The sequence below is a fragment of the Haemaphysalis longicornis genome, unplaced genomic scaffold, assembly GCF_048455015.1.
Source record: "Haemaphysalis longicornis isolate Haplotype H1 unplaced genomic scaffold, Haemaphysalis longicornis Haplotype H1 scaffold_3, whole genome shotgun sequence".
In the NCBI taxonomy this organism is placed as follows: Eukaryota; Metazoa; Arthropoda; class Arachnida; order Ixodida; family Ixodidae; genus Haemaphysalis; species Haemaphysalis longicornis.
The window spans coordinates 202,537,143-202,558,962 of NW_027526335.1; positions in this window are offsets into that span (position 1 = coordinate 202,537,143).

The window sequence follows — 21,820 nt, forward strand, 5'->3', positions numbered from 1 at the left end:
GTCCTTCGGAAACTTTTACAATGAAACATGCACCCGCCGCGGTGGCTTAGTGGCTAAGGCGTTGCGCTGCTGAGCACGAGGTCGCGGGTTCGATTCCCGGCCGTGGCGGCTGCTTTTCTGATGGAGGCAAAAAGCAAAAATGCCCGTGTGTATGATATTTCGGCGCACGTTAAAGATCCTCAGGTGGTCAAAATTAATCCAGAGCCCTCCACTACGGCGCGCCTCATCGCCTGCGTTGCGTCGGCGCGTTAAACCCCACAATCAATTACAATGAAACATGCCGTTCTCGTAGCGTATTGTTGTCCCAACCGAGCACTCAGCCCGTTTTTACGGCTACCGCAGGTTCCTTGGCGCCATATCGTCAGTATAGCGTAAACTACAATCGCCAAGGCAGGTCGTAAATGAGTGTAGCTTTATACACGCGGAAATGCATCACGAATAACGTGTGCACACGATATGGGCTTCTTCGTTTTCCCACTCGGCTCCCTTCCGCGCCCCCACCCCGAGCTGCCGGAAGCAAGAGCTGGTTATTTGTAATTTTCTCGGGGAGCTCAAGTGTCACATTTGTTTTCTATTTCCTCGCGTTGAGGAATAATTTTTTTCCGCGGGCCAGCAGGAGCGCGAAGACGCTTTTCAACTGTCAGCAGCTGGTTCCACTCTGCAAGCTAGCAGACGACGTTGCTAGCAGACGACAAAAGGTTCTCATGCGGTGCAGGCAGTTACAGAAGGATGCGGGGTTTATTTCTTATTTTGGGTTCGATGGTTTAAAGATGCTTTCATTGATGCGGAACATAACGTTGAAAGCACAGCATTTCATTCTACTTAAACTGTGTCATTTGACGGGCTCGCTCCGCTCACGCGGAACGCGGCGCGGCCACCCCGTCACCGCCCGCACCGCACGCGCACGCAGTTCCCATGGCGCCTTGCGCGGGCACGCCAGGGGAAGGAGCGGCGCGGCAGTTTCTGGAAAGGTCTATTGAGCAAACCGAACAAAGGGCGAAGTCTCTGGGAAGACGGTTAGGCCGTTTGGAGTGTGAAGTGAAGGAATAAGTTGTGAGAATGAATTCTTTTGTTTGCTTTAGAGAATTTGCCACGGCTTTGTAGGATACAATGCACCAACAACTGGCGAAGATAGTTGAGTTTGAAGACAAGGGTAAACGAAACAATTTGGTAGTATTTTGCGTGGAAGGTCTATCGAAGGAAATTGATGCCGACTTTAGACGACTGCTTATCGAGCATATGTTAAAAGAAACCAAAGGAGTAATTTGTACGTCAGTGAACAGAATTCACACAATAGGTAAGCATTCTTTAAATCGCCCAGTGATCCTTCCCCTCAATTATTTACTTGAAAAATAAGCCGTCATGCTCAACCCTAGAAACTGAATGAAACGCCTGTCTTCATTCAAAGGGATTATTTCAGAGAAAGCCTCAGAAAAACACCATCACTTTGGCAGTGTGCCAAAAGTAAATAGATAACGGGAAGAAAGGCTACGGTTGTGCACGGCAAACTTTACGTTTCTAATGATCTGTACGCCTGGGACGGCGCTACTACCTGCGCATTCACGTCCAGGCAAATGAATCGGCACCAGCTAACCTAATCTACTCAGTCGCCCTCTCGATTAACTGATTGTCGTCTCGCCTAATTGAAGTGGCATCGTAAATAAAATTTGCAGATGACCCCCAACTTTTGTAAATACCGAAACCTCTCTGAGTGACAAGAAAACAACTGCGAGGATGTTTTACATGGTTATTATATTTATAGGCGTGATCCGGGTGCCTTTGGTGGGGGTGTTGACCTTACATCAAAAAGTAATATTGAGAATACCTGTTTTGCTTGGAAATAAAATCATAAAAGCTTGTTTTTGAAGGTATCTGTTTGGCACCTAAAATTTTTGCTTTGTTTTGTTTATTGATCATCTGATGCGACTGAATCGTGTCTTTGGGAGTTCTATGATTACCTTTTGCATCAACGTGGACGCACGGTTATTGTAACGGGTGAATTCAATATGCCAAGTCTTGACTGGAATCTGCCTACTATCGAGTGAGGGACTCTTGCGATACTATCTATCTTATACATGAGGGCGGCTATGACTTTGAACCGGTTTGTTGTGGAATACGCCCGTTATAATGCCGTTTTACATATCGTTTTTCATAGCGACGTGTTTTCTAGTGGCGCATTAATGTAGATCCTGGTATTTCTGACCGCCGGAGTTTATTGTTGTATGGTTCTTCTGCCGGCCCTGGAAGTGTTAAAGACCACCGGGTAAAATATGTCATAAAACATTCACCGTGCTTATGACGGTAGTATCGTTGACTATTTAGAGTTGCAATTTCATAAACCAACAGACAATGATATATCTGCACCGGTCTTGGAGGCATTTCATGGAAATGGTAAAGTACTGCATCAAGCATTTTGTAGACTTAGCAAAAGTTAGAAGCAAATGTTACTTTGATCGCATTACCCGAAATATTATTCAGACCCAGCGTAAAATAGATCATTTGGGGAGAAACAGGAGTACCATAGAGCAGCATCTTCAAAGCCTCAAGCCGTCATTCAAGTGCAAGGTTAAATCAGCCAAGCCGCATGCAGCCGCAGATCCTACCCCCAAACTGTCTGCATATCCTTCCACATTTTTTACTCATTATATTAAAATCTCTTTATCGGTATGTGCTGCGCGGATCGTGACGACATGCAAATAAAAATTACTGGGGCACACACCAACAATGCAAATTGTTTTGACAAATCACAGAAGCTTAAGAACTCATGTAGTATACCAGAAATTCTCGCGTAGATTACGAATAAAATGTCATTAAATGTAAATTAAGCAAACACATGTAAAGTTTATAATTGATGACGTAAACCAGCATCGTAGAGCGCATCCAGCTACATTGTTTCACAAACTCTCCCAAATAGCTTGGCTACATTACTTCCACTCCTATTTCTGAAATTAATGTATTTTCAATAGAAGGATGAAATACCACGGGTAGTGTTGTGTATGCCGGAGTAATTGCCGCCTGCTTGCCGACGTAACTCATGCAGCAAGAAGACGAAATGAAAGACAAGAAAAAGACTAAACATGGCATTGCAAAAATGAAACTGGCCGAAATAATGAAACTGGTCGAAAAAAAAAGACGCAAATACCTTGGGTCCCCAAAGAAGATGTTAATAAGTGTTAAAACGGAGCTAAAACGCTTCTGGAGCTAAAACTGCTGCCGTCGTCTGCTAGGCTGTTCCAAGAGCAGACGGCCGCCTCTGATTTTAAAGCAAAGCTTTAAGCTTTTTACCTCAACCCTCAAAGGGGTCTTTCGTGACCGTTAGTGTCGACAGAACACTCCCACGAACAAATAAAAGAATTTGCTGGCATTACCAGGAATCGAACCTGAAACTAACTGAGTAACAAAGAGAGCCCGTTGTCTTACCAATTCAGCTAGGACCACATGCCGAGACAGATAAGACAGGTGGTGCACTAACCAAGCACATCTACGGGATTACTGCCTGCATTTTCGGTCAATGCCCCTTATAGCGTCACGCGATCTCTAGAGCCGCTGTGCGCGTGACCCACGGCCCCTCTAGCGGCTCTGTATGCGCCTTGCGCGTGTGCTAGGAATTAAAACAACTAAAGGAAGCTCACACCAACGCATGGCATCTAACTTCTAGTACTGCAGCGTGCTGAATACTGTGGCCTCCAGTGGCCACGTACAAAATCACAGCTCCTTGTCATCCGCCCTCACCCCAAACGACACATCAAGGAACACATCGAAATACTGCCTGATGGCCAGACCATCCCTCCAAGCCCCAGCATCAAGATCGTGGGCCTGCATCTCCAGACCAACACCAAGAGTGACGTATCCTCGTAGCGCTTCAAACAGAGCATCAGTGAAATCATACACATGATCAGGCGAGTTCCCACCGAGAGTCAAGGCCTTAAGGAATTCAATACCTCTCTCGAGAGAGAGCCAATAATTCAAGCTTTTGTCCTCTCGAGAATCATTTATATCAATCCTCTGTCTTCTTCTCGGCAACGAGGACATGAAGATGCTTTATATAATGATGAAAAAGGCCGTTGAACACGCCATTGGAAGCAAGCGTTCCAAAAATAGTTACCGATTTCCAAATAACCTACCGTAATTGCCAGCTGCGGTGGGTGTCCCAGGCTGCACTGCCTTTGTTAAAAGGTCACTCAAAGGTCCCTCACTAATCGGTTTCATCCTGTAGCTCATCTGGTCGCCCGCTATGCTTCCATGGAGGGCAACGAATGCGCCCACCAACAAGCCTGTGCTTTTACCCCCCGTGCTATGGAGCTGCACGAGTACAGTCACCCACTTGTCTCGTTCAGAAACATAACCCAGCATTATCGACTGCAGAGACAGACCCTAGCTTCCCCTTACCCTGACCTTTCCACGGAACAACAAACTACCTACGGATCATACAACCCAGCTCCTTCCCTCACCCGACGTGTCTTCACTTAATGCACCCGAATCGATATTACGAATAATGTAAATTTTGCTCAGAAGGAGGAACACTCCGCCACATAATCGGGGTATGCGACTATAGCCCTGAGCACCCGCGTGTCTTTCCGTCAACTACCCAACGAGAGCAATTGGAGGTGCTGCTGTCCAACCCCTCACTGCCTACCCACCTTCAGCCGGTGGACAGAGCACATGCGGTGCGGGCTGCATATGGACTGCAGTGAAAAACGATCCACTCCCCTGGGCCCATTCCGAGCCGTTCAAAAATCTGACTAAAAGTATTTCCTCCTCCTCCTCTCTTTTCCTTCCTCCTCCTGCTTCTCCTCCTCGTATTCCACCCTGTCCTCCTCCATCGTCTCTGCGGCCGATCACGTCGTATCTGTCCGCGGTTGCACAGACGGAGAAGTGAGACGTCTAACACCGGGTCTAAACTTTCATTATTTTATAAAAAGAGAGTGTACGCTCTTCTGCTACACCAATGCAACTCAACCAACCACCGTTTATGCATCATGCATCGATTTAACCTTACCAAGAATATCTGTTTGCAGTACTAAAGGTGTGTTAAGTCCATTTCACTTATCTCTGATTCACTATTTGTAGAACGACGTGAGTGAAGTTAAGTGACGTAACATGGGTAATTGTTGTGGGTGCCAGTTACACCTTTGCTTTCCAACCACATTCACACGGTGGATTGTCGCGATTTTTTTGTTATTCACTTGTCACACTGCCTACCATACTCCAAATGTTTCTTCAAGATTGGGCACGTGGCGCCGATTGAAAACAGAATTATCAGCATTGCCGAACAAACTTTGCGCTGAAAGAACATTGCGTTCGGCAACGCTCATTACTCTTTTTCACTCGGCGCTACGTGCCTGGTCTTGAAAAAAAAATTCCAGTATGACAGGCAGTGTGATAAGCGAATAACAAAACTCGGGGGCGGGCTGTGCTCTTGGAACAGCCTAGCAGTTGACGGCAGCAGTGGCCCTTTCTTAGTGCGCATGCGGCTACAATCGCCGAGTTTGCCGTATCACTCCATAATGCGGCGCTGATCGACCGAACGGTCGGCGCTCCTGTGATATTGGTAAAAAATTGGGCGGTTGTACATTAGCGCGTAGGTAACAAAATATGAACTTTAAAATTGCAAACAAAAGTGTCTAGATTATTTTTTTATAGGCGAGGTAAGCTAACACCAGATATAAAAAATGATGAACTGTGGTATAAAATACAGATCAGTATAATAAAAGAACAATAAAGAGATATACTGGGATCTCCTTGCCCCCAGTAGCCAGGGGTGGAATGGCGGAGCGAGAGAAAGCAGGGAAAAAGGCTGCCTCGTCCTAGCCGCGCCTCCTTGAAGTGTGCCGCCGTGGACCTGTTGCTTCATCTGTGCAGCCAGCAAATCGCACGAATCGCATTTTTAACCCTTTAAGCACTGAAGTTTTTATTTCTATCGAACAAAACTTCTTATCTATGCTTTCCTTATTATTTGGAATCTATAAGCTTACAAACGAATACTTAGCTTGTGATGAATGTAAGTAGCGATTTACAAGCATGGCATCAAATTAGGTCATCAGGTAATAAAAAATCAAGTTTACAGCATAAAAAATAACCTGTTTGTTATATTCAAAAGATTTTATATTTTATTGCAAGTCAGAATTTTATTTGATTTTTTAAGTATGTATGGTTTCTGTTATTTATAAACCCTTTTATTTTTGGTGTTCTTCTTTGTAACTTTTTCAAACTCTTTTTTTACGCTCACGGTCGCATTCCCGCAGAACCACCCGCTCTTTGCCCGAACGAATTACCGATGGCCTGCCGTTAGCTCTAAGAATGTAAAATCTTGTCATTATCATGTTTAAAGTTTGTAGTTTCAAGTTTACTCACTTTGTAATTGTGGCAAGTGAATAAGCTTTAAAAGTGTATTAAACCCCGTGGCACCCCGTAAGTGACTGAGGACGAGGATGATGCTGCTTGAATAAAAGTTACAAATTGAGACAATCAACGTAGTATTAGGTAGTCGTAGTAATCGTTCTTTGAAAAAAAAAAGAAGTTTTCGGTGGCATGCCACATGAAATGATTTCCTTTAAGTAGTAGATATGGCGCCAACCATTCATGGAATATTCAGAGCTGAAGTAATGTGATGAGTGAATTCAATAAGCGGTAGTTTTAGTAAGGCAAAGTGGAAACCATGCTCATTCTGCGAGAATACATTATCATCCCTGAGGCCCTAAAAAGTGTGGTTATAAGTTAGGTACTCCAGGGTACCGATTCTCTAAGGAAACGGCGCGCCACTTGCCCCTCGTTTTTAAAGGGCAACCTTGGGGGCGCACGTGATTGGCCGTGTGCAAAATGTCGTCACGCCTTGCGTCATCCGGACAAGTACCGCGAAGCAGTCGCTCCTAGCCCGTGACCTACTTATTACGCCGTTTTATATGGTTTGAAAGACAAAAGACCGTAATTGATTACGTCAACTGTCAATCCACTGCACGCCAAAAGGTGGCCAGAAACGATGCGGTGGAAGTGCGTCGTTTCAAACGGCGCTCGCTTCACGGCGACAGCGTGCGAGGCCCCTGGGCGGTGCAGAGGCGGTTGCGTTCGCGCCTTGTCGTCTGCTAGTTGTTTTTACCTCTGTTTTTGTAAAACTCGAAGCTCGTTCGCGCCAAATAGTTCGGCCACGTAGCTTAGCGTGATTTCAAGGAACATTTTTACGCTGTCGCTGATGGATGTACCCTTCTGTCAATTCGAACGGCGCAATAACTACGCGCACATGGAACAAACATATGCCGCACAATTTTCCACCAGGCGCACTTGGGTTGCACCAGTGCGCCTGTACGCGGCTGCACCAGTGCTGGCAGTACGCGGTAAATCGAACGATGCCGCAGACCGTGCCTAAATCGGTGTATCTCGACACGGCTGTGCACCTGCCTGTTCGTTAGCGGCGCAGCAATCTCCGCAAGCTCCGAGGCGGCAAATGCGATGGCCTAGGCGGCAACACACGCCGTGCGACATCTTCGGCCTTAGCGACGAGGAGCCTGCGCGCAAAGTTCGCCTTTTCAAGAGCACGGTGCGCATTCTCTGTGGCGAGTTGCGGCTCCGTCTCGAATGTCACCGGGCCACGTTCCCTAGAAGTCGTTCTAGGGACAACGCTAGAGAACGTAGCTTGCTCTTTGATTGGCTAGTTCCTCTCCCACGTTCTCCCCGACACCGTAAAAGGCCGGGGTCTTGCTCGATTTTGACGCCAAAATGACGTCACACCCGAAATAACGGCGCCGTTTTGGAGAATTGGGCCCCAGATGTTTCCAACAAGTACACGTTAACGAAATACGCCTTAGTTGAAAATGAGTTTCTGATTAGCCCATTTAAACAAGAGAACTTGCAAGGATTTACTAAAAGTATGGTTAAATTACGAGAGTTTCATTTTGCACAACCCTTCAAAATAAGTGTGCAGCTTGCTCTATTGGTGCAATGCTAAATAGAGAGCAGATCTCTTGGTGACCTAGCACTTCCGGTTTTGCTATATTTTACTAGGTGTTGCTAGGCTTTGCTAAGCTTTGTTAGGTTTCGGGGTGTTCTTGGTGAACTATAAACTATGTTTTGAGGGGTGAGGCAAGTTTAACGGGATTTTATAAGATCTCGCGCAGCGACCCGATTGTGTTCGCGCAAGCATTGCACCATCCTCGGGATTTACTTACTGCTTCGGCCGACCAACCTTTTGTGGGAGCTTAAAAGGTGTGCTCGGCGTGAAAAGAAGTGGAGCTCTGTGCTAACGGCGCAAGTTTTTCATGCCATGCTTTTACAGAGTAGAGTTTAGCACTGCTGTGAGGCTAGCTCTCCACGCTGCTCCAAGCTCGGCCCGACTAGAGTGGAACCCTTCTGGGAGGCAGGTCTGGAGGCTAGCCCATGCGCTCTATTGTTATCTGAAGCACAATTGTTTCGCGCTCTCCGCCCTTGGCAGGTGGCTCGCAAGGCGTCTTTATTTCTTTGTACTTTTTTTGTTCACGCCACCGTAGCCAACTCACGCTAGAAAAGCTCTGCGGTATAAACATGTTTCGTATGACACCTTTCCCGCCACCTTTATTAGTCTCGATACTCAAGCGAAGGTTACAAACGCCGCTGAAACTGTTTTCAATTGCCCAGGACTAACCCATTTCCTTGCTTATATTATTATCAGGGGTGGTGCTACTGTCAGTTCCAAATACATCTGGGAAAGCGCCAATAAAGCCTTTAGAGGGTCGAAGAGTAGGAGCCGGACACGTCTTCTATACGATAAATGACGGGCAAGAAGTAGTGGGATCAATGGTTTTAGAAACTTAAGTGAGGTATTTTTCAAAGACTAACTTTCTAACATTACTCATGGGAGCTTTTATTTCAGAATAAAGTCATAAATAGGGGAATCTTTGTCAATATTCTGCATATTCCGTCGCTTCCGCTGGGGCTTATTCCGACGTTTAAGCTGTATGTGCCATAGGAGTTTAGCGTGAATTTTTACACTGTATTCAGGAACCAATTGCGCTGTACACACTAAACATTTCTACACCCTTAAGGGTGTCGAAAGGGTGCATTGAACCATTTACACCCTTTTGGCACCTTTTAAGCACCCTAATTTAGCTCCGGCATTCTAACATGAGGGTGCTTCAAGATAACTGGGTAAACAGCCGTTCAAAAAGGTGCATCAGCCGTCGAAAAGGGTGCTTATTGGTATTTCTGGCCGATTAGGTTGTTCACCACAGCACCCCATGGTTTGGGTATTAAAACAAAGGGTGAAAATATGCTGATGGAAGGCAGAAAATTGAACAAAACGTGCTGAATATATAAATCCCACTCTGCACTAATTTACTTCTTCGAGTGCAGCACAAGGTTTAATTCGATGTTTGAGTATACGGAAAGAGAAGGCTACAAAATTCCCCTTGTATTCCTATAAACAAAATTCTTACGCAAGGCATCGATGTCTACAACGAATATAAATTTAACCAAGAATTTGTTGTCGTATTATTCTGCCGTAGCATTGCTGACGCGAATCTACGCAGTGTTTGAAAGGGGGTTCCGCATTTTATGATAAACAAGTAAGATTCGAATGGTTTTTTTTTCAGTGTTGATAAAAATCTCTCGTCCCTAATGGAGACTTAAAATTACAACGGTATACAACAGTATACAACGGAAAATGAATGCGCTTACGATGGAATCTCTCTTCGCCAAATTCAATATAACGCAGCAGCCGCACCGACGTTTTAACAGGAAAATAAAATCAGCCCTAGCCTATTACGAAAATCATCACAATAACACTCCCCTTGCACTTGTTTTTCTAAAGAGTTGCACGGACCCCAGCACAACCTTCAACTGTGACATCTGTATTATCATTCCGTCGTTCGCTGTTGCTCTCCTGCCCCACCCGCGCAAGCGTGCCCCCTCTGCCAACAGTCATTATCTTAGATCAGTGGAGTTATAATGTACTAGCACTCACAATTTCATTAAATTAATTTTGTTAGCGACCGTAAATAATTTGTACAAATGCAAGAAACAAACCACGTCGGTCTCTCCTGCACAAACAACGCTGGAGAAGGAGGCAGGTATCAAAAGGAAACAAAAGTTGGGTGGTTAGGAAGCATGAAATCGGGCGCTAAATAAACAGACGCCAACTAATACTACTATTACTTACACTAAAAAACAATCAAATGACATTTAAAAGTATTATCCTGCCATCTGCTGCTTTTTATTGTTCAAATCGAGCGTCAAAAACCTTCTGCAGTTCTCGTGTTATGCTTGTAAACTTTAATATCTAAGCCACGGAGTAAGATAAACCAAAGCTCTGACTTCGCTCTCTTAGACGGACCCTAATATCTCTCACTAGCAGAGCACAATGTAGATGGCGCGCTACGAATGGCGCATCAATGCCCGTGCTCCGGAGCTCCACAGTTGGCGGGGCGCGGCGGCGAAGCGCATTCTGGCTGACTTTTCCGTGTTCTTCGGAAGCGGTTCGTTTGTCGCAGCTTCGCTTCCGTGGCCGGCCTGATTAACTGGTTCCACAGCACCTCCTGGGTAAGCGGTACCCGGCGGAATTAAGTTGTCGTACGGCGAAGATACGTAATGATTTGATTGCAGGACGGGAATACGAAATTTAGATAGAACATTCAGACATCTGGCCGCTGCAGAAACGCTTCGTTTTCCGCACTTCGGGCCACGATTGGCACTACGTTTCGTAAATTAGCGAAAGGGAATTCTGTAGATGCTATATGCATGTATTACAAAAGCCGACAGAAGGCAACTAGCTCTAAAAAATAGCGATTTTAAAAGTGCCTTCCACCTTCTCGCCACTTGTAAACTAAACTTTCTGGTTCAAAATCGGAATGAATGCTAAGCAGTGAGCTCACATGCCGAATTGTTTCAATATTTCTGCTCCTATCACGCGGGGGTGTAGCCCTAAAATTTTCCTTCTACTCTAGAAATGCATACGATCGAAAGCATTGCTTTATGCGTACGGCTGGTACTGCATACCATGGTATTGTATAGTGCTCCAGAGAACTACATCCACCAAGTCAAAAGGAGCTTGGTGCAGAGCGCACGTAAAACGCGGAGTGTTGTTTCAGAAATGATTATTGGGCCTGGGTGCGTTTGAAGGCACCACTGAGTTTCAAATCAACTTAACGATTTGAATTGCATGAACAGCTGCTTCTTTCATCAATTCAGACTAGTTGTGAGTAGTGCAAAAACTACCACGCCAGGGCACGCGGGGGACGCTTCGAGAAATGTTTCCGTATCACAACTCCACTTAGTAGCAATATGTTCTATGATTTTTTGACATATCCCTTGGCTTCTCCGCCTCCCTCTCTAATTTCTGAGTACTTGCCGCCCCTCAACTGGTTGTGCACCGTTAAATTACGACACGTAGATACGACATGCAGGGGGCAGACTTCCGTCGATGGAGCCACTAATAAGATATGTCAAAACGACAGGTGTAGATTTAGCAAATGTTACAAATTTATTTAATTTGATTTTCAATATTTAAAATAAATGTTATTGTCGGGTTTCGCTCTTTATTCTAGAACAGCTATATTTTCCCAAACCAAGTCATCACAGCACGTTGCTTAGCTTGCATCTGGCGGTATGCTCTGGCGCCATCGACAAAATTACACGACTGCGCAGTGACAGTGAACATCGGGCCGTAAGTTACGGCGCGGGTTAAAGCAAAGATAGCGTTCTAAATTCTTGACTCGCCTAATGACGTTGACAGCGCTTTTCCATATTCATGGCAAGGAGGTAGCCGTAAATTTTTTGTGTTGATTGTGTGGAACAGTATGCATCTTTGACGCACGCACATGTCGACTGCGGACGTAAACGTTGCGTGTGTGCAAAAGAAGCATAAATTGTTAAGCGCGTGGCAGGGTAGCGAGCGACGAAGGAAGAGCGTTTTTGGCGGTGTGCCACTTTACTTTAAATCGAATCAGGCTGGAGTGCATGTTGCAGTGTGCAATATTACTTTGACTCATTTCTTGTGTGGTTCTTCTAAATCGTCGTCGTATGATTTCATCTCAGATCTCCTGGTATATATAGATATTCTTCAGTTGGCCTTGATGATTCCAGACTAAACGTTCCCTGTTAGAGAATAAGCAGCCGTCACATATGAGGCGGTGTGCGCTTACCCCGCCGCTCATTCCGGCCTGTACTCCGTTCTGAGATGTGGCTCTAATATTGGACTTTTTATATTCCCGTTCTAACAATTGGTGGGACAAACTAGTTCAAGCAAATTATCAGCTGTTGTTGAGCTTCGATGGAATATCTCATAGAACCGAGCTTGGAAAGAACGAATGTTTCATACCATAATCGTGTGTCATTTGTGCAATATGTGGCTGCACACCTGCTGCCCCATTTGTGTAGCGAGGAAGACGCACCCTTTTTGTACCCCTTTTGGTGGTTGCTTTTGCAGAAACAATTCTGCCATCTCCACAAAGTGAATGATGATGAGAGGGGCGAAGCAAAAATGCTTATCGGCAAAACCCTGAAACATTCGCCCGCACATCTTATAAAGACTCGACACGTCAAGCTTTCGACCGCTCCGTTGACAAGCCCGTCGACGACGTCGATGTTTGTGGTGGTTATGTAGGGGTTGTTTTGGACTATGAGAATCTCCATAGGTAAGTTGGCGAATTCGGTGTGTGACATTTTAGCCACCTTGGCCGTCGCCTTCTGCAGAGCGCCTTGTGCCGTGTACCCCCGGTACGTGCCTTGAGCTCGCAGGCGACGAACGACCACCTCTTCTTCTTCCTCTTCTCCTTGTTGGATAGCAACGAACGCGTTGAACGTTTTGTCCTCTTCGGCCAAAAGTTTGGTTGGCCAATTCTTTGGGTAATCCTGCCACGATCATCATAATTGTGCCGTGTCGTATACAGCAGCAACGAGGGACGGGACGGGGCCCGAGCAAGAGGAGCTTCGCCCCTAAAAGCTCCTAGAGATCAGGGTGCTAGCACCCTATGATACTTTTAGGCCGAAAAAGTTGTTATAAGGCACCCGTTTTCTGGGGAGCTTCACGAAGGGTGCTCCAGCAGCGACAGAATCTAAGCACCCTAAAGACTGTAAAATATTCAGTTATAAGGGTGCTCCTGCGGCGACAAGCTGAACGCACCCTTTTGGGGGAAAAATTTTTAGTGTATACACTCATAACTATGCTGTAACATTGCTTAGTCAACGCATCAACAGGTTTGTGATGAGCGCAACACATGAAATTATCAAAACATGAGGCAAGTTTACCAAAAACGTGTTTCATGCGCACACTAAAAGTTCAGAATTGATTTAAAAACATTAGTCACATGGCTTACAACCAACATTGAAATGGACAAGAAAAATCCTACGGCTGGAAGTTCCGTACACAACAGTGGGGAGACATTCATTCTTTGCAAGTTCGCCGTCGGCAAGAACAAGTATAGGTTTAGAACATTTTAGCATTTGCCCGACAATACTGTCATGAACAGTCGAAAAAATTCGCGTGTGGCCTGAATATCCAACGAAACAAAAGATCCACCGAGTCGGGAGGTAGAATCCGTGATGTGATGGTCAGACGAAAGATCCACCGAGACGGAAGGTCCAGTAGAGCCTGAGTGTCCAACATGACGAAAAATACACTGAGTTGGAAGGTTTAATCGATCCTGAATGTCCAACGACACGAAAGATCCACGAGTCAGAAGGTTCAAACGAGTCTGAATGTCGAACGAGATGAATGATCCACCTAGACGGAAGGTCCAACGGTACGATATGTTTAGCGGGCTCATTCGGATAATGGGGATAGCGATGGGCTTGAGTCAGTTGTGTAAAATTTCACCTTATCAAATATAACTGACCCATTTGACAATTTTTTTAACTTTATGAATGTAGCACTCAGTTTTGTGTGCATGTAACCTGTTGCACGTGAGCGCATTGATTGATTGATTGATTGATTGTTTGTGGGGTTTAATGCGCCGACGCTACACAGGCGATGAGGCCCGCCGTCGTGGAGGGCTCCTGATTAAATTTAACCCCCTGGGGATCTTTAACGTGCGCCGAAATCTCGAACAGGCGGGCGTTTTCGCTTTTCACCTACATGTGAAAAGCGGGCGCCGCGGCCTGGAATCGACCCCGCGTCCTCGGGCTCAGCAGCACAAACGTAAACGCATTGTGCCGCGATGTTCTAGTCAAGTTCAGCAATACTGTCTGTCAACAAAACAAACTGTAAAGTTTTGTTTTGTGTACTGCAAATCGTCAGGGTCTTATCTGTTGGGTTCCTCGCTCACAGTGTGGCGGCATCACTAAATACACATGACGATTGCCGTCAGAAGATCCTATTTCGAAAATTACCCGTAGGCTAGAAAAACCCACTTCTTGCACTTGCCATTTTTTTTAAATCAACGCATAATATGTCTTATTGAATTGGTGGCGTACTAAACAACTTCATACAAGTTAAGCGTGACAGGAATGAATGTGCAGACAAAAGCAGCTCAAGAGGCTGCGGAATGCATAAGTGAATCAGTTCAGCGTGTGCAACCAGCCAGCCCTGTCACTCCATAGCTCCGTTGATTCAAATAAAGTAGTTCAATGTTGTGCAGTTGTAGTGTGCGCTACCTGGGAAGAAGCAGAAAAGTGATCTGAAGATGACAAACATATTCGAAGTGTTAAAATTCAGTTGAAACGAGAAACGTCGGAACAAAAGATACTGCGAGGCTTTGCGGGCAGGCGTGGGAGTGGGAGAAGGGGCCAAGGAACAATTTATGATGCCTAATTGATTTAAAGGTACGTAACACTCGTGCTACATAGACGTTTTTGCTTGTACTACTACATCGTTCTGTGCCCTTTTTTTGCTTGGAAAATGCGACTGTCGTAGCAATGAAACAAGCCGAAACTTCGTGTTAAGTATACAGTACCTTATTCATGCACGGAGCTGCCATATTCTAGAGAAAAAATGGTTTAAAATGAGATTGGTATTTAAATGAATTTCTAATATCAATGTTTGCAAAGGCAGAAATACGCTTAGAGTATTCCGAGCTCCGCGCCGAAACGCCACACCAATATGTGACTTTCTCCGTTTTTCACCAGTCCAGAAAAAAAAATGGAGTTGGAAATTTAGGAATTCTACACATTCTAGTTGCTAACTCGGAACCAACCGCTTTTTTTATATATTTAACTTGTGTTGGTGTTTGCATTGTATACACGGACACAAATAAGCATGGTTTGTTTAGAGCTAAGGCATGCGTACATGCGTGTGTGTAAATGATGTTCTTTAGGGAATAATTTAGTGCAATTCGGAACGAGTACGGGCCAGAAGAAAGCATTTGTGTTTTATTTTCGGAGAGTTCAAACTCTAGTTTCGATTTTGGTTTCGCCGTGCAACAGGCCCATAGATTTTAACGATATCTGTCATCGTGCATTAGGCATCGGCGGATTCAGCTGATTCGTCTCTGTGCCTGCAAGCTGCCAGTGATACCTCAACACCACGCCAACGAAGACTTGCTAGGGCATTATCGTCTGTGTGCACGCAGTCTCTAAGGTCGCTCATAATGCAATGATGATTGAAGCGCAAAATGGTGAATGCATGAGAAAAAATATTACTTATACGAAACAAAATCCACTGCCAAGAAAAAAACAAATTCAACCGCAGATTCGAACCTCCTGCTACGATACACTACATCAAGGGTTTCAGAGCACTCGTACATGCCCCAATTTTTTCTTGTCTCCACGAAAAATTTGTGGCGAATATGTATACAAAAGTTAGCCGTTATCAGAGAAGGATAACAACACAGCAGCTATAACGAGGCAGCCGTCCAAATTTCAGTTAGCAGGCAAACGCGTCCAAGAGGTGTTCCGTTCTGATGGGTAGCGTTCCGCTGAAAAATTGCTCTGCAACAACGCAGCCAGCTCCCAAAAAACGGAGTACGTCAGCCGGGGGGGGGGGGGGGGGAGTTGCGCATGGCGGTTAGTCATGGGGCAATCCAACAAGCTGTAATATCCGATAACAAAAAAAATTCAGGCCAATCCACCATGTGAATGTGGTTTGAAAGCAAAGCTGTAAAAGGCACCCACGAGAATTACGCATGACGCGTAACTTAAATTCCCTCACGTCGCTCTACAAATAGTGAAACCAGAGAGAAGTGAAATGCACTTACCCACACCCGTTGTTACTTCAAATAGATATTCTTGGTAAGTATTAAATAAATGCATGTTGTATTAGCAGTGGTTGGTTGAGTTGTATTGGCATAGCACATGAGCGGGAACTTTTCTTACAAAATTAAAGGAAGCTCAAACCCTAGGTGACACGATCTCGCTTCTCCTTTTCTGTCGCTGCGGACGGAGGCGACGATATCGGCGGCATAGAAGGAAGGAGGACCAGCATGAAGAGAAACAAATACTTCTATTCAGAATTCTGAACGGGCCAGCGTGCGGCCCAGGGCAGGGGTTCCTTCTCCACAGTGCGGGCCGCCTGTCCACCAGCTGATTTTCGGTAGGGTGAGAGGTGCTGGGCAGCAGCATCTCCCTTTGGTTTTGTTGGGTAGTTGACGGAACAAGAGGAGGTTGCTCAGGACTAAAGTCGCACACCCCGCGTATGTGGTGGAGTGTTCTTACTTCTGAGCAAAATTTACATTCAGCGTCGTAGCGACTGGGGTGCATTAAGTGAAGACACGTCGGGTGTGGGAAGGAGCCGGATTATATGAGCCGTCGGGTAGTTTGTTGTTTTCTGGAAAGGGCAGGGTAACGTGAAGGCGGGGTCTGTCTCTCAAGGCGATAATTCTGGGTTATGTCCATGAACGGGACGAGCGGGTGACTGTCCTTCTGCAGCTTCATATCCAAGGAGGGGAAGGGTGGAAAGGGGAAGGGGGTGGGGGTAAAAGCGCAGGCTTGTTGGTTGCTTGTTCGGTGCCCTCCATTAAGCGTGAGCTAGTGTCCAGATGAGCTGAATGGAACCGTTTGGAAAGTGTTTTTCTAGCACACGCCGTGCAGCGCGAGACACCCAACCCGACAGGTAATTTTGGTAGGCTTTGGGAAGCGGTGACTACATTACGAAACCCTTATTGAGTGAGAGCTAAGGCGATGGCTGCCTCTTCTGCTGCCGTCATGTCTTGGTTCTTGAGTGAGGCAGACGCAATGAGGTTAGTTCTAGATGTATCCACGATGATCGCGTTCTGCTGCTGTCGATGTTGGGAGGCGTCTGTGTAGACGACATCATGATCGCCACTGAGGATGGGGTCGAGCGCTTGAGCCCGTCCTAGTCGGCGGCCCCCGTGGTGTGAGGTGTCCATATTTTTAAGCAAAGGGAGAATCTTTTGTTCTTATCACCAAGAGTCCGGGAGTACATCAAGTGAAGTTACATTTGCTGCTGGGCATCAATGAGTATTTGAATGTTGTCCTTGATGTGTCGTTTGGTGTGAGGGCGGAGGACAAGGAGCGGTAATTTCTTGCGTGGACACTGCAGGCCACAGGTTTCTAGATGGCGTACTAGAAGTGATATGACGTGCGTTGGTGCGAGCGACCTTTAATTTTTGTAAATTCTAGCACACCCACAGCGCGCGCGCAGGGCCGCTAGACGTGCTGGGGTCGGAGCGCACAGCAGCACGAGGGGTCGCGTGACGCTATCACGTGGAATTCAGTGAGAATGCAGGGGGTAAACCTTTATATGCGCTCAGTGAGTACACCACCTGCCTTCCCCGGCTCCGTTTGGGCTCGTAGCTAAATCGGTAAGACAACGGGCTCTCGCTTTGGTACTCTATTAGTTCCAGGTTCGATTCCTGGCGGCGCCAGGAAATTCTTTATTTGGTTCGCGGGAGTTTTCTGTTGACACCAACGGTCGCGAACGGCCCCTTGGGGGGTCGAGGTAAAAAGATTTGCTTTAAATTGTATCGCGAGACGCTCTAGTACTATCTCGCAAAGGGAAGAACCGCATTGTCTGAAGGGTAATGCCCAAGTCCCTTTTAACAGTTCCTTGCAAAAAATTCCAAAAAGTACCGCATTCCGGCACAAAACAAAGAGACCAATATTGGTTTCATGTTGATGTAAGCGGCAATTATCGGAGCAAGAGATAGACATTCCTTTGTCGAGCAAGCATGTTTTAACTAACAGTTATGATATAAACAGCTTAAATGAAAACGTTTTTACGTCTGTGAAATCTCCACAATTATGCTATCTCTAGTGACTGCGTTGTTCAGGCGGGAAAAAAGGATTGCAAATGTGCGATCGTGCTGCTGACCTCGGTGCTGGCTTATCCTGCGCAAAACGTATTTCCCTTACCTTGGGTTTACAGTTCACTAAAAGAGTATTGGATTGAATTCGCCGAATCTTCCCCCACTTTTTATTGGTTTTAGATTTTCTACAAGCGCACCAGTTGCGCGGTGAAATGCAGCTTGGAGCTCCTGTGAAGTGAACTCAGCGAAGCGTCGTAAGTCAATATACAGATAGCACGTACGTTAGCGTAGAATAGACTTTTTACAAACTAGTAAAATAAAGCCACATTCTTCCGTGCACAGTTCTTGCCATAACTTAGCTTTAACTGTGCAAATGAATTGCGGCAACCCACTTTCGGCCGGTCTAGGGCCGGCAAGCCGCATTGGGCGCCGTCAAGCTGAGCCTACAGGAGCAAGCGTCATACGAAACGTCATACAAAATCGGCAAGGAGGATGCAGAGACTAGGACAGCATTTTAAAATAATTTGTCGGCCAAGAAAGTAGCATAAGCGCACCCATGGCGGCCGAAACAATCTATGAACTCCTGATTACGATATCCACAACTAATTCCGCCATGTTTACAAGTCACTTTACCGTGTATGGTCCAGGTGGTCACCATATGTTTGTGGTCATACCGGTTGTTAAGGGTGCATATTCCTGTTTCCGAAAAATATCTGTCCTCCGTCACATTTGAACTGCGTTATAACGGTGGTGTGGGCTAGTTGGTGCACACTAACTTAATTCATGAGAGCCTAAAAAGACGTGCAAAAAACATCGTCGGGTGTCGTCGTTTCTTTTCCCGTCTTTTTTGCTGTTTTGAATTCCGTTAGTCACGTTTAAATGCTTGAAGAATTTGGCGGGTATTCACAACCGTCAGCCGACACCATTTCCAAACAAATCGCGCAGATATTGCCGTCAACTGTCGCATACATATTCAGACGTCCTACAGACCGCTTAACATGTGCCGCCGCAATTATACCACAAATTTGGGCCTCCTGATTTTACGAAAATTGAAAAAAAAAAATGAATCGCGAAGCTTTGTCTTGTGACTGCAATAAATAGCTCGATAGTCTCATTATCCCGTAAATTTATGCCAGAGAAAAACACATCAGTAGAAGGGTGGCATAAATACACTGCACTGCCGCACTTGAGGATAGATACCCCGCGGTTATTTATTTTACTCTGTTCTTTAACACAGTTGAAAAATCACGAAACAACCAAACTCAGACTTCCAGGCTTTATCCATTCACTCTGGCGAGGACAGTATCGCGCACAGTCTTGCGCAGGATCGATTGGCAGCGAAGTAAATCGGGGCTATTTTTGTTTTTATAAATAGTTATCCTCCCAGGTATATTGATTTGATTGTAGGGTTTAACGCGCCGACGCAACGCAGGCGATGAGGCGCGCCGTAGTGGAGGGCTCCGGATTAATTTTGACCTCCTGGGGATCTTTAACGTGCGCCGAAATCTCGTACACACGGGCGTTTTTGCTTTTCGCCTCCATCAGAAAAGCGGCCGCCGCGGCCGGGAATCGAACCCGCGACCTCGGGCTCAGCAGCGCCCTCCAAGGTATAAAGAGAGGACTTATTTTAATGGTATAAAGGAAATTTTTGCGCTGCCGCAAACACACCTAATTATAAATCGAAAAAGAGAAGTGCAGAATTGAACAAGTGAATGTTCGCAGATTTTAGGTATGCTGCTTAAGGGCTACACGCGTCCATGCGGCGGGAAGGAAAAGTTGAGTTCTTTCGTAGAAAGGTATTACTTTTAGTTAGGTGATTGGCGCGGTCTTGCTAAGGGTCTCACACACCCGAACACACGCACAAGTAAGTTAAAGTTGCGCTTGATAGGCTGACAGACACCACGTGAAAAAATTAGTATTTGCTTAGCTCGGCTATGCCAGGATATACGTAGAGTGAGCTAAGGTTAAGGTGGTTATTCTTAGGTTTCCTGGTTGTCTAGGATTAGCTGATTATCGTGCTTGCTGCTGCTACAACGATTTCCAATCCAATCCAATCCACTTCTCTCCAGTCTAGTCACTGTTCCTCGAGCATGCGAGGCACAGCTCCCCACGAGCCATGCAAAACAGCTATGAAGCGGCTCCGGTACAGCGCAGACTTGGGTACTGCGCAACGGAGGCGCACATTTGGGCACGAGTCGGCGCCTGTGCGTCTGCCGCGGCTATGACGTTACTCCTCTCGAATGCACAGACCAGTGAATGTGCAGACCCAATTCTCTACACATCCGTACTGCAATTGGATTGGATTTCCAAATCTCTAACTCCCCAATTTGATAAAATCCAATGCAATCCAATGCTCCTCGCCTTTGGAAAAAAGAAAAAAAAGTGCCTGCGTTTTTGCAGCTGCCTCTTTCCATAGCGGCGATTTCCCGTGCAAGCCAGGTGAACTTCCCAAGCGTTGTAGTCCCACACAGGGTACGAGCGCCAGGCCGGGGAGTCAGTTGTACCTATTTTACCGGTAGGTGCCCGGTGCCAACAAACCACACGAATGCACATGGTGCCTTCCACAGCCACGGTGGACGCTCAACTCGCCACCGCCTGTGGCAGGACATGCTGCCAGACTCTCTCACCCTCGGCAAAGGCGCAAAGCGGCATGATGGCCGAAGGCCCCGCCAGATGGACAAGGGTCAGGAGCCCTTCGCAAGGGTAAAGGCAGCTTTCCAGACGTGGATCCCCTCTCAAGGGCCCGCACTCGACCAGTGACGGCTGCACCCATTAAAGAAACCGGTGGGTAACCGGCTGTACCAGGATGCGAACCCGGTACCTGCAACATACGAGGCCTGTGCTGTACCTCTGAACCATCGCTGCGGTTAAAAGTTACGACCCCTTCTACTAGAGCATTTCAGTTCAAAGTCGGGTAACTTCCCAAGCACGAGGTCCCCGGTGCAGGGGGGCTTGTACCAATTTTACTGGTTGGTTGTCAGCGCTACCGAAGTACCTGCCACATTTTCGTACCCCATGGTACAAACCGACGTGGTTGAACGGTTTCCAGTACACTGGATCCCCCGTACGGGGGTCGCCTGTCCCCGTTTTTACTCTGGTGGGTGACCAGCGGCTCCCGAGGAACCTACCACGTCTGCCGCAGAGGTAGTGCGTGTCCAAGCCCTTCATCCCCTACCGAGACACGGGGGGCGTTTGTACTCTTTGAACTGGTGGGTGCCCAGCGTTCCCAGACCCCTCGCGAAGGGATTCGAGGGACCTATCCCATGGCCTCCCGTGGCTGTTTGTGGTCAAGCTGCAAGCGTGTGTTCCACCGTCGAGCCAAGCTACGGAAAAGGATGCTTGTACCGTTTAAATGAACCGGTGGGTATCCGGCGGACCAGGATTCTAACCTGGTACCTCCCGCTTACGAGCCGAGTGTTTTACTACTCGACCATCGCCGTCGGCCTTTGCCGTGCAGTGGGCGTAGATAGGCTGCTGCTGCTGCTGATAATGATGATGAATCCAATCCAATGCTCCTCGTGCTTGGGCAGCATGGCCCTTCAAGGCCCACGCGAAACTGCTCAAACTCGGCAAGTATATCTTACGCTACAAAATTTCAGAAGCGCCGTTACGGAGATGCCAGATAGTGCCGCTAACAATAGCGAACATCGACGGTCATCTTGAAAGGCGTAAAATGAGGCAATGTGGGTAATTCGAAAGGGTGGCAAAGACTGTCG